General features: G+C 43.6%; 1 protein-coding gene across 4 annotated transcripts in view; it reads left to right on the top strand.

The window, feature by feature from the left end:
• Nucleotides 1-16,683, top strand: part of CTNNA2 (catenin alpha 2) — an 803,547-nt gene that overhangs the window by 642,100 nt on the left and 144,764 nt on the right. The gene's annotated exons all lie outside the window — the stretch shown is intronic.

The following is a 16,683-nucleotide window of genomic DNA, read 5'->3' as shown; positions in this document are numbered from 1 at the left end:
AAACTCACAGCAGTCATTGGCTTGAAACAGTTAATTTTTATTGTGTGATGCTGTGAACCGATAGGCAGGTGTTTTCAGAGTATTATGCAAAGAGTGATGAGCCCTGCGGATCGCTTTGATATTATTCCCCATACATAGAGTTCCATTGAAAGCTCACTGGTCACCAGCCCAGCTTCCTGTGCTAAGTCCAGAAACCTCCTATGTTTAGACTGGAAGGAAGCGTGCTTCCACAGGTTTACGGAATTGCAAATGTTGAATGTTTAATGGCACCCTTCTTAATGTGAGAAAAAATCAACATGCAGGGGAAACTCAATGGATAATGTTACAGTTACATCGTGTAGACCAAGACTAGCAGACACAAGAGATACAGACACAGTTGCTAGTACCTTGTGTATATTGCAGCAAATTACTGCATCTGGCACACACACTATGTGAGGCATCTTGGGAAGGACGAGAGCCAGTCTAGGCTTCTTGCCTGATACTTTTGGCCAAGGGTCTTTAAGAAATAGATAATTTCTGTGCTTCATGTCCCAAATTCCAATTAACAATCCCTAGGGGAATCCTGTGGGCTCCACTAATACTGCTCCCCTTGGTGGAGACTGCCTTTGAAAGAATTGGAATTGACTTTATAGGACCTCAAGAGTGGAGTGCTTCTGGACATGAGCATATACTTGTCATCATGGACTATTCCACCAGCTACCTGGAAGCCATATCACTGTGGACTACAGCTGCTAAGACTACCCCCACTTTGCCATTAAAACAGATTCTTAGGACAAGATGGCTTTTTTCTGCACCACTAGGCCTATTTTAATTTAAGATTGTGCACTTTGGAACACATGATGATGGCCACTTTTCAATGTTGGATGGACCGATTACTCCAACAGCATAATCAATATGCAGTGGCATACTTGGATGATGTAGGTTTCAGAGTAACAGCCATGTTAGTCTGTATTCGCAAAAAGAAAAGGAGGACTTGTGGCACCTTAGAGACTAACCAATTTATTTGAGCATAAGCTTTCGTGAGCTACAGCTCACTTCATCGGATGCATACTGTGGAAAGAGTAGAAGATCTTTTTATACACACAAAGCATGAAAAATACCTCCCCCCACCCCACTCTCCCGCTGGCAATAGCCCATCTAAAGAGATCACTCTCCTTACAATGTGTATGATAACCAAGTTGGGCCATTTCCAGCACAAATCCATGTTTTCTCTCCCCTCCCCCCCCACACAAACCCACTCTCCTGTTGGTAATAGCTTATCTAAAGTGACCACTCTCCTTACAATGTGTATGATAATCAAGGTGGGCCATTTCCAGCACAAATCCAGGGTTTAACAAGAACGTCTGAAGGGGTGGAGGGTAGGAAAAAAACAAGGGGAAATAGGTTACCTTGCATAATGACTTAGCCACTCCCAGTCTCTATTCAAGCCTAAGTTAATTGTATCCAATTTGAAAATGAATTCCAATTCAGCAGTCTCTCGCTGGAGTCTGGATTTGAAGTTATTTTGTTGTAATATCGCAACTTTCATGTCTGTAATCGCGTGACCAGAGAGATTGAAGTGTTCTCCGACTGGTTTATGAATGTTATAATTCTTGACTTCTGATTTGTGTCCATTTATTCTTTTACGTAAAGACTGTCCAGTTTGACCAATGTACATGGCAGAGGGGCATTGCTGGTACATGATGGCATATGTCACATTGGTGGATGTGCAGGTGAACGAGCCTCTGATAGTGTGGCTGATGTTCATCACAGGGCCTAATAACATCAGCTTTGGATGATGTAGTTATCTATATCAAGGACTGGGACTCCCATTCCTGAGAGAAGCTGGGTTAAGAGCAAACCCAGCTAAATGTGCAATAGGAAAGGAAGAAGCTCATTGCTTGGGACCCAGAGCTGGTGGAGGACAAGTCCATTGGTGGATAAAGTTCATGCCTCACAGGCATACAAGACCCCATGACCAAAAGGCAATTGCATGCCTTCCTAGGCTAACCTGGGTACTGTCACTGATTTATACCCCATTTTGCCTGACCTAACTAGGGATGCCTCCCCAAGACAGGCGCTCTGGACACCCACCTGCAAAACTGCCTTTCAAAAACTCAAGATCATACTCTGCGGACATCCAGTGCTGTATAGCCCAAACTTTGAAAAGGAGATCATACTACAAACAGACACATTGGTGATAGGACTAGGGATGGTCCTTTCTCAAGAGGTAGATGGAGAAGAACATCTGATAGTATATATCAGCTGGAAACTTCCCCTGCAAGAACATATGCTCAGTGATAGAAAGAATGCTTGGCTACCAAATGGACAATAGAAAGGCTGTGGTACTATCTTCTAGAGAATGAGTTCACACTTGTTAAGGATCATACTCCCTTGAGTATGATCATAGAATCATAGAATATAAGGGTTGGAAGGGACCCCAGAAGGTCATCTAGTCCAACCCCCTGCTCGAAGCAGGACCAATTCCCGGTTAAATCATCCCAGCCAGGGCTTTGTCAAGCCTCACCTTAAAAACCTCTAAGGAAGGAGATTCTACCACCTCCCTAGGTAACGCATTCCAGTGTTTCACCACCCTCTTAGTGAAAAAGTTTTTCCTAATATCCAATCTAAACCTCCCCCACTGCAGCTTGAGACCATTACTCCTCGTTCTGTCATCTGCTACCATTGAGAACAGTCTAGAGCCATCCTCTTTGGAACCCCCTTTCAGGTAGTTGAAAGCAGCTATCAAATCCCCCCTCATTCTTCTCTTCTGCAGGCTAAACAATCCCAGCTCCCTCAGCCTCTCCTCATAACTCATGTGTTCCAGACCCCTAATCATTTTTGTTGCCCTTCGCTGGACTCTCTCCAATTTATCCACATCCTTCTTGAAGTGTGGGGCCCAAAACTGGACACAGTACTCCAGATGAGGCCTCACCAATGTCGAATAGAGGGGAACGATCACGTCCCTCGATCTGCTCGCTATGCCCCTACTTATACATCCCAAAATGCCATTGGCCTTCTTGGCAACAAGGGCACACTGCTGACTCATATCCAGCTTCTCGTCCACTGTCACCCCTAGGTCCTTTTCCGCAGAACTGCTGCCTAGCCATTCGGTCCCTAGTCTGTAGCTGTGCATTGGGTTCTTCCGTCCTAAGTGCAGGACCCTGCACTTATCCTTATTGAACCTCATCAGATTTCTTTTGGCCCAATCCTCCAATTTGTCTAGGTCCTTCTGTATCCTATCCCTCCCCTCCAGCGTATCTACCACTCCTCCCAGTTTAGTATCAATCCCATGAGATGATAACTGTCATTACAACCATATGCCTTTTGGACAGAGCACCAAGCAGGAAGTTTGCATTGCAACACCATTTTTCAGTCCAGGGACCTGGCCTATGCCAGCCAAGGCTGGGCTTTGGCCTTGCAGGGGAGGATATTAACAGGGTCGACAATCCTCAGACTGCACTGTGGTAGAGCGGGAGCTGAGTCTGTCCTGTTTACAAGCAAGCAGCTTGAACATAACCCCAGGCAGCTGCCACAGCTGCCAATCATTGAGGCAGGCACCCACAGCTACAACCAATATAGGAAACAAGGTCTGCTTTAAAGGGGAGAGTGCAGAGAAGGAAAGAAAAGCAGAAAGGCCCTGGGACAACAAAGGGGTGACAGCCTCACATCAGGCCGCCTTTGAGAAAACAGCCAGAAGATGGAAGGAAACTGTAAGCCCAAAAAGTGAAGGACATATATATATATATATATATATATATATATATATATATATATATATATATATATATAATATTGTGACGGGTCAAGGCCAGATGGCTATAGAAAAGTAGTGGGAGATAAATATGTTAGTCCAAGCTAAACAAATCCCTGGTACCAGGATAAGTGAAATGGCAGCTGCTCCAGGTCAGTTAAGACACCTGGGGCCAATTAAGAACTTTCCAGAAGGCAGGGAGAATGCTAGGTTGATTGGGACATCTGAAGCCAATCAGGGGCTGGCTGAAACTAGTTAAAAGCCTCCCAGTTAGTCAGGTGGGTGTGCATGTCAGGAGCTGTGGGAGGAAGTTGCGCTGTTGGAGAGGCTGAGTAGTACACACCATGTCAGGCACAAGGAAGGAGGCCCTGAGGTAAGGGTGAAGTGGAGCTTGAGGAAGTGAGGGTTGCTGTGGGGGAAGTAGCCCAGGGAATTGTTCATGTCATGTTTCTAAAAGCTAGCATAGCTGATACTATTAGGGTCCCTGGGCTGGAGCCCAGAGTAGAGGGTGGGCCCCGGCTCTTCCCGCCCCCCCCCCCTTTGCCCCCTGATTAATCACTGAGACTGGGAGACAACAGAGACTGTGCAAGGAAGGATAACTTCTCCTCACCTCCCTCACAGGCTTATGATGAAAATGGCTCAGTAGACTGTGACCCTTGTCTCTAGAGAGAGAAGGGTTACGTGGAGGGTCACAGTGAGCCTCTGAGGCTAGCAAAATCCACCAGGAAACACGGGACCCACGGAAGCAAGGACAGAGCTTTGTCACAATATGTCACATAGACCTAATTGGAGGTGAGGGTCTAGGCATTGACCTGACTGAGAGCAAACTAAGGAGGGTCAGTCAGTAGAAACTGAAACTCCTCAAGAAAGCACACTACAAGATGGTAACAGTGGAGCATACCTTAACAGAGAGTATCTCATGGACAATGCTTTTACCATTTGTGATTGATGCTCCTTTCCCTTTCATAAGCAAGTAACTTCATCATAGAAATTTGCAGAAGTTGCTGACAGGAAAAGTGATGTTAGAAAAGTACTACTTGTATTTTTAGCTTATGTCAATGTACTTTAACAGTGGGAAACAAGAAGGAGGATTAGCACCAGGTGACCAGTCAGCTGTCCACAGACCACCCGTCAAGTGATCTGTGGACCTCTGGTGGTCAATGGCCCAAAATTTTAGGAATCACTGATCTACAGCACTCCCTTACATTTGCATATACTTACAATGGGAAATAGCACAATGATCCAAATACTAAGGGTATGTAACCACAGACTATTTAGCCATTGAACACAATTAGCCAGTTTTAATATTGGCCCCTAATTTTCATATCCTTTGTGACTATTTTAGTTATAATATATATATAGTCCTGCAATGCAGTGTACTTGATCAATATATGTTGCATCGTTTTGCCATTGGAATTACAGCGTTTCATGATTTGTAGCTGTCAATGAAATGGAATGATTACCCCATGAACTTCTTATCCTTCCTCCATTACCCTTCTCTGACTCACCTTTCTCCTGCTCCAGTGACAGCTGCTCTGTCTGTGTCACTCAGGCTTGCATTTGCACTGTCATTTTTGACACTTTATTGTCCTTCCCCCTGCATGCCCCCCCAAGCCTTTAGCAAAATCCTATCACTTCTTCCTCTGTGGCATCTTCTAAATCCCTCCTTTCCACACTGTCTCTACTTCTAAAACCCTGGCTCATGCCTTAGTCATCATCTGTTACCTTGACTGCTGTAACTTCCTCCTTTTTGGCCTCCCATCTTTTTATCTCTCCTTCTCCGTAACACCCAAAGTGCAAACATTAAAAAATCATCTTCCATCGCTTTGACCATTTCACTCCTCTTCACAAAGTACACCAAACTCTGTCTCCTTCTGTGTCAGTTTCAAACTCTCAGTCTTTTGTTCAAAACACTGGTTAGTTTTTCCTATATCTTAGTTCTCCTTACACCTTACGTGCCCCTAGGCACAGCATCTTCACCCCCTCCTCCCACTTCCTACAGCTGACCTTTGTGTTGCCCACAGTTTTAGAGAGGTAAGGTGCCCCTAGAACACCAGCACCCCTAGGCACGTGCCTACTGTGCCTAGTTGAAAATCCGGCCCTGTACTCAGCACACTGCTCATTCCTTTCTTCTTACTGCCCTTATTATTATAAGTTATTATTATTTGTATCATGATAGTGCCTAGGGACTCCATACAGATTTGGGGCCACAGCATTCTATTCACTCTATAATCTTATAGTGGGAGTCAGTTTCTGCCCTGAAGAGCTTGTAATACTTCCTCCTCTGCCTTTTTCACATAGATAACATTTTCAAAAGCACCTAAGAAACCTAGGTTTCAGAGTAGCAGCCGTGTTAGTCTGTATTCGCAAAAAGAAAAGGAGTACTTGTGGCACCTTAGAGACTAACACATTTATTTGAGCATAAGCTTTCGTGAGCTACAGAGGACTTAGGGCCCTAAGGTCCAGATCCTCAAAGGTATTTAGGTGCCTAACTCCCATTACAATCAGTGGGAGTTAGGCACCTAAATACCTATGAGGATCTGGCCCTTAAGTGCCTTAGTCACTTTTTAAAAATGAGACTTGGTCTCCAAAGTCAGGTGTTGCAATGCTGAGAGGAGCAATGCCTAAATACCTTTAAAGATCGGGGTCTTGTGCTCCTAAGTCACTTAGATGCTTTTGGAATTTGTACCCTTAGTAGTATTACTGCTGGAGAAGACTTCTTCTGTCCTCCTTCAAATTGTTATGGGAAAAAATCACTATTTGCCATTGCTTTCCATCAGTAATATCAGCCCCAGACTTTTCCCTCATCTCATTAATCATGATAAGGGAAGAGAAAAGGTCCCACACTCAAACACACAATTAAATGAATTATCACATTTATTTGTAGTAACATTCTTCTGGGAACTATTTCCTTGATGTTCAAATCCTCAAATGCATCACTTATGGTCGATCTTGGAGATCTGCAGTGAAAGTCTAAGAGGCTTTAAATGTTGAACCTTCTCCCCACTTAAGCTACTGTGGGCACAAGATGAATGCATTGACATCTGGGTTCACAGAAGAACTATTCTGAAGATAGTGTAATTACTCAGCATTTTGTCAGGAGCTATCATGTGTGGGGTCAGCTGCTCTCAGGGTGTTTTTGTTTGTAAGATTTCTAATGCCCTCCTAATCTTTGGGGTAAAAAAAACCTAAATCATAGAATCATAGAATATCAGGGTTGGAAGGGACCCCAGAAGGTCATCTAGTCCAACCCCCTGCTCGAAGCAGGACCAATTCCCAGTTAAATCATCCCAGCCAGGGCTTTGTCAAGCCTGACCTTAAAAACCTCTAAGGAAGGAGATTCTACCACCTCCCTAGGTAACGCATTCCAGTGTTTCACCACCCCCTTAGTGAAAAAGTTTTTCCTAATATCCAATCTAAACCTCCCCCACTACAACTTGAGACCATTACTCCTCGTTCTGTCATCTGCTACCACTGAGAACAGTCTAGAGCCATCCTCTTTGGAACCCCCTTTCAGGTAGTTGAAAGCAGCTATCAAATCCCCCCTCATTCTTCTCTTCTGCAGGCTAAACAATCCCAGCTCCCTCAGCCTCTCCTCATAACTCATGTGTTCCAGACCCCTAATCATTTTTGTTGCCCTTCGCTGGACTCTCTCCAATTTATCCACATCCTTCTGGAAGTGTGGGGCCCAAAACTGGACACAGTACTCCAGATGAGGCCTCACCAATGTCGAATAGAGGGGAACGATCACGTCCCTCGATCTGCTCGCTATGCCCCTACTTATACATCCCAAAATGCCATTGGCCTTCTTGGCAACAAGGGCACACTGCTGACTCATATCCAGCTTCTCGTCCACTGTCACCCCTAGGTCCTTTTCCACAGAACTGCTGCCTAGCCATTCGGTCCCTAGTCTGTAGCAGTGCATTGGATTCTTCCATCCTAAGTGCAGGACCCTGCACTTATCCTTATTGAACCTCATCAGATTTCTTTTGGCCCAATCCTCCATTTGTCTAGGTCCTTCTGTATCCTATCCCTCCCCTCCAGCGTATCTACCACTCCTCCCAGCTTAGTATCATCTGCAAATTTGCTGAGAGTGCAATCCACACCATCCTCCAGATCATTTATGAAGATATTGAACAAAACTGGCTCCAGGACCGACCCTTGGGGCACTCCACTTGATACCGGCTGCCAACTAGACATAGAGCCATTGATCACTACCCGTTGAGCCCGACAATCTAGCCAGCTTTCTACCCACCTTATAGTGCATTCATCTAGCCCATACTTCCTTAACTTGCTGACAAGAATACTGTGGGAGACCGTGTCAAAAGCTTTGCTAAAGTCAAGAAACAACACATCCACAGAACCAGTAATCTCATCATAAAAGGCGATTAGATTAGTCAGGCATGACCTTCCCTTGGTGAATCCATGCTGGCTGTTCCTGATCACTTTCCTCTCATGCAAGTGCATCAGGATTGATTCTTTGAGGACCTGCTCCATGATGACAGCTACAGTGAGTCTTAGTACATGGGTAGTAGATGAGAGCTCTGCAGGAGCATATAAAAATGTGCATCACCACTGAAGCTGCCGGAATGGTCACTAGAAAAGAAAGGAATCCTGCCATGGATCTACACTGCAAATTGTCTTGGAGCTTCAGAAAACAGAGCCAGCAAAGGAAGATGAGAGAGCACTAGGGCAGGCCTGCGGTTCGCATTTCACACACTCCTCTTCTGTGACCATAGTTCAAAATTTCTAATGCAAATTATTAAATTCCTGTTAAATGAAGTATTACAAGAACTTCTGATGGTCACTATATTGTACCTGAAAACTCAATTCCTCATAACATTTCGGGAGACATACTTGATTCACTAGACCTGCAGTTGAAAAGTTTGTTTCCGTCTGTGCCAATTAATCTATACCTAATTGCTGCTACAGAACACTAACAAGCCATGTGATTGGAGCTGGGTTCAGTATATTTTGTGGTGTTAAGTAGAAAGTGGTGAATGCAATGCTGTTTGTTGTGTGATATAGTTATGAACAAAGGGTAAGTAAAGTTTTTTTTACAGACAGCTTTATACTGCTAGTCTTTATAAAATTTAACAATCTGTTAGAGCTGTTAATCTCCTGCGGTGGCTCTACCTTCTAGTGTCACGATTAGACATTCTATTCTCTACATGACTGTAAGTAGCACAGAGACATTCGGTTCTAAAATTATTATACAGCAATGAAAAGCGTCATTCTGGAATGTGCAATTAGAGCTGTGAATCAACAATGATAAAGTAGGCCCAACTAGTGCTTAGAACGGTAGAACCCTTAGCTATGAATAACAGTAACTTACTCTGTGCACCATAAACTGACTACATTGATTGTATAAGGTGGGGAATGTGCCTTGTAGTAGACTGTTCATGATTTAAAAAGAATATTTGCATGCTTTGTTTACACGTCACATCTCTGTGCTTGGCTGACACATCAACTTTTTTGGATTTAATTTGATTCACTTTACATTTAACATACTCTATTTAATAACAATGATTTTCATTTGATGCCACCCTCTATTAGTAAGTAGAACTTTAACCCTGTAATTAATAGAAACCATGCTCATTTTGAAGCCACACTTGATTTTAAACTACAAGGAGGGAGAATTTAATATAAGCCATAGCTTCTAAATGACAATATACAGTACAGGCCTGGTCTACGTTATGTGGTTAGGTTGAATTTAGCCATGTTAGATCGATTTAAAAATGACTGCATCCACACAACCAACCCCATTCCGTCGACCTCAAGGGCTCTTAAAATCGACTTCTGTACTCCTCCCCGACGAGGGGATTAGAGCTAAAATTGACCTCACTGGGTCAAATTTGGGGTTGTGCAGATGCAAATTGATGGTACTGGCCTCCAGGAGCTATCCCAGAGTGCTCCATTGTGACCGCTCTGGACAGCACTTTGGAACTCCGATGCACTAGCCAGGTACACAGCAAAAGCCTCGGGTACTTTTGAATTTCATTTCCTGTTTGGTCAGCATGGTGAACTCAGCAGCACAGGTGACCATGCAGTCCCCCCAGAATCAGAGCGTAGAATGTTTCTACACTCCCCCTATCATCTCCATCCCTGAGGTTATCGCAGATTAGAAGGCGAAAAAAATGCACTCGCGATGACATGTTTTCCAAGCTCATGCAGTCCTCCAGCACTGATAGAGCACAGCTTAATGCATGGAGGCATTCAGTGGCAGAGGCCAGGAAAGAATTAAGTGTGTGTGAAGAGCAGAGGCAGGACGCAATGCTGAGGCTAATGGGGGAGCAAACAGACATGATGAAGCGTCTGTTGGAGCTTCAGGAAAGCCAACAAGCTCAGAAGCCCCCTCTGCATCCACTGTAAAACCGCCCACCCTCTTCCTCATGTTCCATAGCATCCTAACCCAGACACCCAACAATGCAGGGTTCAGGAGGTGGGGGAAGGCTCCGGACACCCAGCCACTCCACTCCAGAGGATGGCCCAAGCACCAGAAGGCTGTCATTCAAACAGTTTGATTTTTAGTGTGGCTACAATAAGCAATGTGGCCTTGTCCTTCCCTCCTTCCCCACCCCACCTGGGCTACCTTGTCCATTATCTCATTTTTTTTAATTAATGAAGAAAGAATGTGTGGTTTCAAAACAATAGTTACTTTATTTCAAAGGGGGGAGGGTGGTTGGCTTACAGGAAATTAAAATCAACAAAGGGGGCAGGTTTACATCAAGGAGAAACACACACAACTGTCACACCTAAGCCTGGCCAGTCATGAAACTGGTTTTCAAAGCCTCTCTGATGCTCTGCGCGCCTTGCTGTGCTCTTCGAATCGCCCCGGTGTCTGGCTGCTCAAAATCGGCGATTTACCTCAACCTCCCACCCCTCCATAAACTTCTCCCCCTTACTCTCACAGATATTATGGCGCACACAGCAAGCAGCAATAACAATGGGAATGTTGGTTGCGCTGAGGTCTGACCTAGTCAGCAAACATTGCCAGTGAGTTTTTAAACTTTCAAAGGCACATTCTACCACCATTGTGCACTTGCTCAGCCTATAGTTGAACTGCTCCTTACTACTGTCCAGGCTTCATGAGCCATGGGAGCAAGGGGTAGGCACCACCGCGTGGTGCTGAAGGCTGGGAGAGCAGCCTGAGGCAGAAGCCTCCAGCTCACATGATAGTCCAGGCAGGACTGAATCTCCATGAGACGAAACTTAAAGAAGTGAATGACCTGGACTCTCTGGCTCCCATTTGGTGCTCTAAGAGGAGGATAGCCAGGTCTGGCCAGGAGCCCCTGATCGACCTCACCGAGGTCTGCCAGGAGCACCCAGGAGACGTACGACAGCTATCAGTCCTACTGCACTGTGTGCCGCGAAGGCAAGGAGCTGCGGCTGTATAGCAATGCAGTACCCAGGAGACGTACAGTGACGGTGAGCTGAGCGGGCTCCATGCTTGCCATGGTATGGCGTCTGCACGGATAAACCAGGAAAAAAGGTGCGAGGGGGACCTGACGACATGTACCCAAAATCACCCATGACAATATTTTTGCCCCATCAGGCATTGGGAGCTTAACCCAGAATTCCAATGGGCAGCGGAGACTGCGTGAACTCTGGGGTAGCGACCCACAGTGCACCACTCTGTAAGTCAATGCTAGCCACAGCAGTGAGGACACACTCCGCCGACTTCCTGTGCTTAGTGTGGACATACACAATTGACTGTATAAAATCGGTTTCTAAAGATCAACTTCTATAAAATCGACCTAATTCCGTAGTATAGACATACCCACACAGTGTTTGCATCTGCATCAGGGAAGCTCTTAAGTAATTGGAGAAGAAAGTAGTTCATCTGTAGATGTTCACAAGATCAGAGGAGCTGTCTATCTTTTGTTAAGTAATTTCCTATAGATTAATCTTTCCTTAGGCTATCACTTTTTATATGCCCATTTAAATACAAGTCTTTTGCATTTCCCTTTGAAAGAATGGCATCCATACAAAAATTAAATACTCTTCATTCATAAATCATCACTTTGGCTGGACTTTGCTGTAGTACCTAGAGGAAGATACAAGATTAGCTTTTCCAGCAATTATTCACATTGATAAATAGCCCTAATTGAATACAATAGACTGGTAGTGCTGAGCTAATACCTTTAAATGTCTTGTCTTGCGCCATTAATATTACCTTGTCATGCACCTGTTTAAGCTATTGGAAGAATGCCTTATGTTCATACTCCGTCACATTTAACAAATGATTTTGTCAAGTCATTCCTTATAGCCTGTGCTGATGGATAGTTAAACTTGTGGTTTCCTGCATATATAAAAACTGTTATCTGTACCTTTCAACTTCCATGCAAGGGCATCCAAAAATTCAGGTAATCAATTTATAAAGAAACTACAATGCCTTTCTACATAAGGGTTCAGAAATATGCTACTGACATCTATGAATGATTCACTGACAGCTATGAATAATAGCACATAAACTAAATGAGGATTTACTAAATTTATAAAAAGAAAAGGAGTACTTGTGGCACCTTAGAGACTAACCAATTTATTTGAGCATGAGCTTTCGTGAGCTACAGCTCACTTCATCAGATGTTTACCGTGGAAACTGCAGCAGACTTTATATACACACAGAGAATATGAAACAATACCTCCTCCCACCCCACTGTCCTGCTGGTAATAGCTTATCTAAAGTGATCAACAGGTGGGCCATTTCCAGCACAAATCCAGGTTTTTCTCACCCTCCACCCCCGCACACAAATTCACTCTCCTGCTGGTGCTAGCCCATCCAAAGTGACAACTCTTTACATAATCAAGTCGGGCTATTTCCTGCATAGATCCAGGTTTTCTCACATCCCCCCACCCCCATACACACACAAACTCACTCTCCTGCTGGTAATAGCTCATCTAAACTGACCACTCTCCAAGTTTAAATCCAAGTTAAACCAGAACATCTGGGGGGGGGGGGCGGTAGGAAAAAACAAGAGGAAACAGGCTACCTTGCATAATGACTTAGCCACTCCCAGTCTCTATTTAAGCCTAAATTAATAGTATCCAATTTGCAAATGAATTCCAATTCAGCAGTTTCTCGCTGGAGTCTGGATTTGAAGTTTTTTTGTTTTAAGATAGCGACCTTCATGTCTGTGATTGCGTGACCAGAGAGATTGAAGTGTTCTCCGACTGGTTTATGAATGTTATAATTCTTGACATCTGATTTGTGTCCATTTATTCTTTTACGTAGAGACTGTCCAGTTTGACCAATGTACATGGCAGAGGGGCATTGCTGGCACATGATGGCATATATCACATTGGTGGATGTGCAGGTGAACGAGCCTCTGATAGTGTGGCTGATGTTATTAGGCCCTGTGATGGTGTCCCCTGAATAGATATGTGGGCACAATTGGCAACGGGCTTTGTTGCAAGGATAATTTCCTGGGTTAGTGGTTCTGTTGTGTGGTATGTGGTTGTTGGTGAGTATTTGCTTCAGGTTGCGGGGCTGTCTGTAGGCAAGGACTGGCCTGTCTCCCAAGACTTGTGAGAGTGTTGGGTCATCCTTTAGGATAGGTTGTAGATCCTTAATAATGCGTTGGAGGGGTTTTAGTTGGGGGCTGAAGGTGACCGCTAGTGGCGTTCTGTTATTTTCTTTGTTAGGCCTGTCCTGTAGTAGGTAACTTCTGGGAACTCTTCTGGCTCTATCAATCTGTTTCTTTACTTCTGCAGGTGGGTATTGTAGTTGTAAGAAAGCTTGACAGAGATCTGTCAGAGATCTGTCAAGCTTTCTTACAACTACAATACCCACCTGCAGAAGTAAAGAAACAGATTGATAGAGCCAGAAGAGTTCCCAGAAGTTACCTACTACAGGACAGGCCTAACAAAGAAAATAACAGAACGCCACTAGCGGTCACCTTCAGCCCCCAACTAAAACCCCTCCAATGCATTATTAAGGATCTACAACCTATCCTAAAGGATGACCCAACACTCTCACAAGTCTTGGGAGACAGGCCAGTCCTTGCCTACAGACAGCCCCGCAACCTGAAGCAAATACTCACCAACAACCACATACCACACAACAGAACCACTAACCCAGGAACTTATCCTTGCAACAAAGCCCGTTGCCAATTGTGCCCACATATGTATTCAGGGGACACCATCACAGGGCCTAATAACATCAGCCACACTATCAGAGGCTCGTTCACCTGCACATCCACCAATGTGATATATGCCATCATGTGCCAGCAATGCCCCTCTGCCATGTACATTGGTCAAACTGGACAGTCTCTACGTAAAAGAATAAATGGACACAAATCAGATGTCAAGAATTATAACATTCATAAACCAGTCGGAGAACACTTCAATCTCTCTGGTCACGCAATCACAGACATGAAGGTCGCTATCTTAAAACAAAAAAACTTCAAATCCAGACTCCAGCGAGAAACTGCTGAATTGGAATTCATTTGCAAATTGGATACTATTAATTTAGGCTTAAATAGAGACTGGGAGTGGCTAAGTCATTATGCAAGGTAGCCTGTTTCCTCTTGTTTTTTCCTACCCCCCCCCCAGATGTTCTGGTTAAACTTGGATTTAAACTTGGAGAGTGGTCAGTTTAGATGAGCTATTACCAGCAGGAGAGTGAGTTTGTGTGTGTATGGGGGTGGGGGGATGTGAGAAAACCTGGATCTATGCAGGAAATAGCCCGACTTGATTATGTAAAGAGTTGTCACTTTGGATGGGCTAGCACCAGCAGGAGAGTGAATTTGTGTGGGGGGGTGGAGGGTGAGAAAAACCTGGATTTGTGCTGGAAATGGCCCACCTGTTGATCACTTTAGATAAGCTATTACCAGCAGGACAGTGGGGTGGGAGGAGGTATTGTTTCATATTCTCTGTGTGTATATAAAGTCTGCTGCAGTTTCCACGGTAAACATCTGATGAAGTGAGCTGTAGCTCACGAAAGCTCATGCTCAAATAAATTGGTTAGTCTCTAAGGTGCCACAAGTACTCCTTTTCTTTTTGCGAATACAGACTAACACGGCTGTTCCTCTGAAACCTACTAAATTTATATTTATCAAATCCGCCATGATGCAGAATGCTAACACAGTTCAGTTTTTGTGACTTTGGACTCAGGACCCTATTATCCAGCTCTAATTATAAGTTAGGTGTTCATTACTGTATAAATAAATTCTGTATTTAAAATAGTAAGGTCCAAATTGCAGTTTTCTGATGATCTCCTTTTTCATTGACATCTAATGTGTGTTTTAAGAGTAGAGGTGCTTGATACTACCAATGAAAATCAATGGTGTATTTTTAGACATTCTTCCAGTTTTAATGTTATATGGTAGGGGAGCATCATGACATAGTCAGAAATATAATACTGCATTGGCCAGAGTAAAAATTGTATTGTTCATGTCTTAGATTCCAAGGTCAAAAGGGACCATTGTGATCATGTAGTCTGATCTCCTGTATAACACAGGCCAGGGAACTTCCCCAAAATAATTCCTAGAGCAGATCTCTTAAAGGGGGAGGGGGGAAGAGAAACCCTTCCAATTTTGTTTTTAAAATGATCAGTGATGGAGAATCTGTCACAACCCTTGATAAATTATTCCAATGGTTAATTACTCATACCTTGTTTCTGGCTGAATTTATCTATCTTCAATTTCCAGCCTTGGATCATGTTGTACCTTTTCTGGCTAGACTGAAGAGCCCATTATTAAGTATTTGTTCCCATATACCTATTTATAGATTGTAATCAAGTCACCCTAATCTTTTCTTTGTTAAGCTCTTTGCGTCTATCTTAGCTTATCACTATAAGACAGTGAATGCCCCCATTTAAATCAATGAGAGTTAGGCACCTAGCTGCTTTTGGAAATCCTACTAAGCCTCAATCTGCGTCTTTAAGCACCTAAATACCTTAAAAAAATCTGATAGTGACTGGAGACTCATCAGCCTCACAATGTGGGGGAGGTCTAGGTTGGATATTAGGAAAAACTATTTCACTGGGAGGGTGGTGAAGCACTGGAATTGGTTACCTAGGGAGGTGGTGGAATCTCCATCCTTAGACGTTTTTAAGGCCTGGCTTGACAAAGCTCTGGCTGGGATGATTTAGATGGTGTTGGTCGTACTTTGAGCAGAGGATTGGACGAGATGACCTCCTGAGGTCTCTTCCAACCCTGATATTTTATGATTCTATGAATGCACCTTAGGTTTTGTGATGTTATGCAGTATCACCTGCTCTTTCATGGGTTATTTTATATTAAATTTTCAATGTTTTAATATTCTATTATGTATTTATTTATTTACTACTGTAATACCTGTGAGCCCCACTCAGGAACCAGGACCCCACTGTGCTAGGCACTGTACAAGCAGAGAACAAGTCAGTCTCTGCCCCAAAGAACTTACAATATAAATAAAAGACAACAGATGGACGCAGACAGACAGGGGAGAACAGGGAAATAATGAGACTGTACTGGTCCACATCATAGGTAGTGGTCATAGCTGTCAAGTTTTTATTTTTTATGAATTATTTTTATAATTACGTTGAAGCACTTTAATCAACTTGGCAGGGCAATATAATATCTCATTTTATTCATCTATTACTAATCATGATTGTGTTATTTTAATTGTCATCATTTTAACAAAGGAAATATTACACTGCCTTTCAAACCATTCTGCTTTGTTAATGGCACTTGCCTTTTCCATACTAAGAAATGGATGGAGTGGTCACCACCAGCAATATTTTGGTTTAGCTTTTCCCTTTGAAGAAAAACCGTACACAGTCAATGCAGCTGAACTCCACAGGGGTCTTGAATCCTCTTTTTTCTTGCAGCACCCAATATAATAATTATCTGTGCAATTTTGAGCATTGAAAGGACCTCAGCTAGTTAAAGCTTTCTAGCATGGCTTACAAAATTGAATGATTACCTTAATTGACCTTCAGTCTAGCTACAAGATGTATGACTTAA

Source organism: Caretta caretta, chromosome 4 (assembly GCF_965140235.1).
Source record: "Caretta caretta isolate rCarCar2 chromosome 4, rCarCar1.hap1, whole genome shotgun sequence".
Lineage (NCBI taxonomy): Eukaryota > Metazoa > Chordata > Testudines > Cheloniidae > Caretta > Caretta caretta.
The sequence above is the reverse complement of the archived record's forward strand: the minus strand, read 5'-3'. Positions and strand labels throughout refer to the sequence as shown.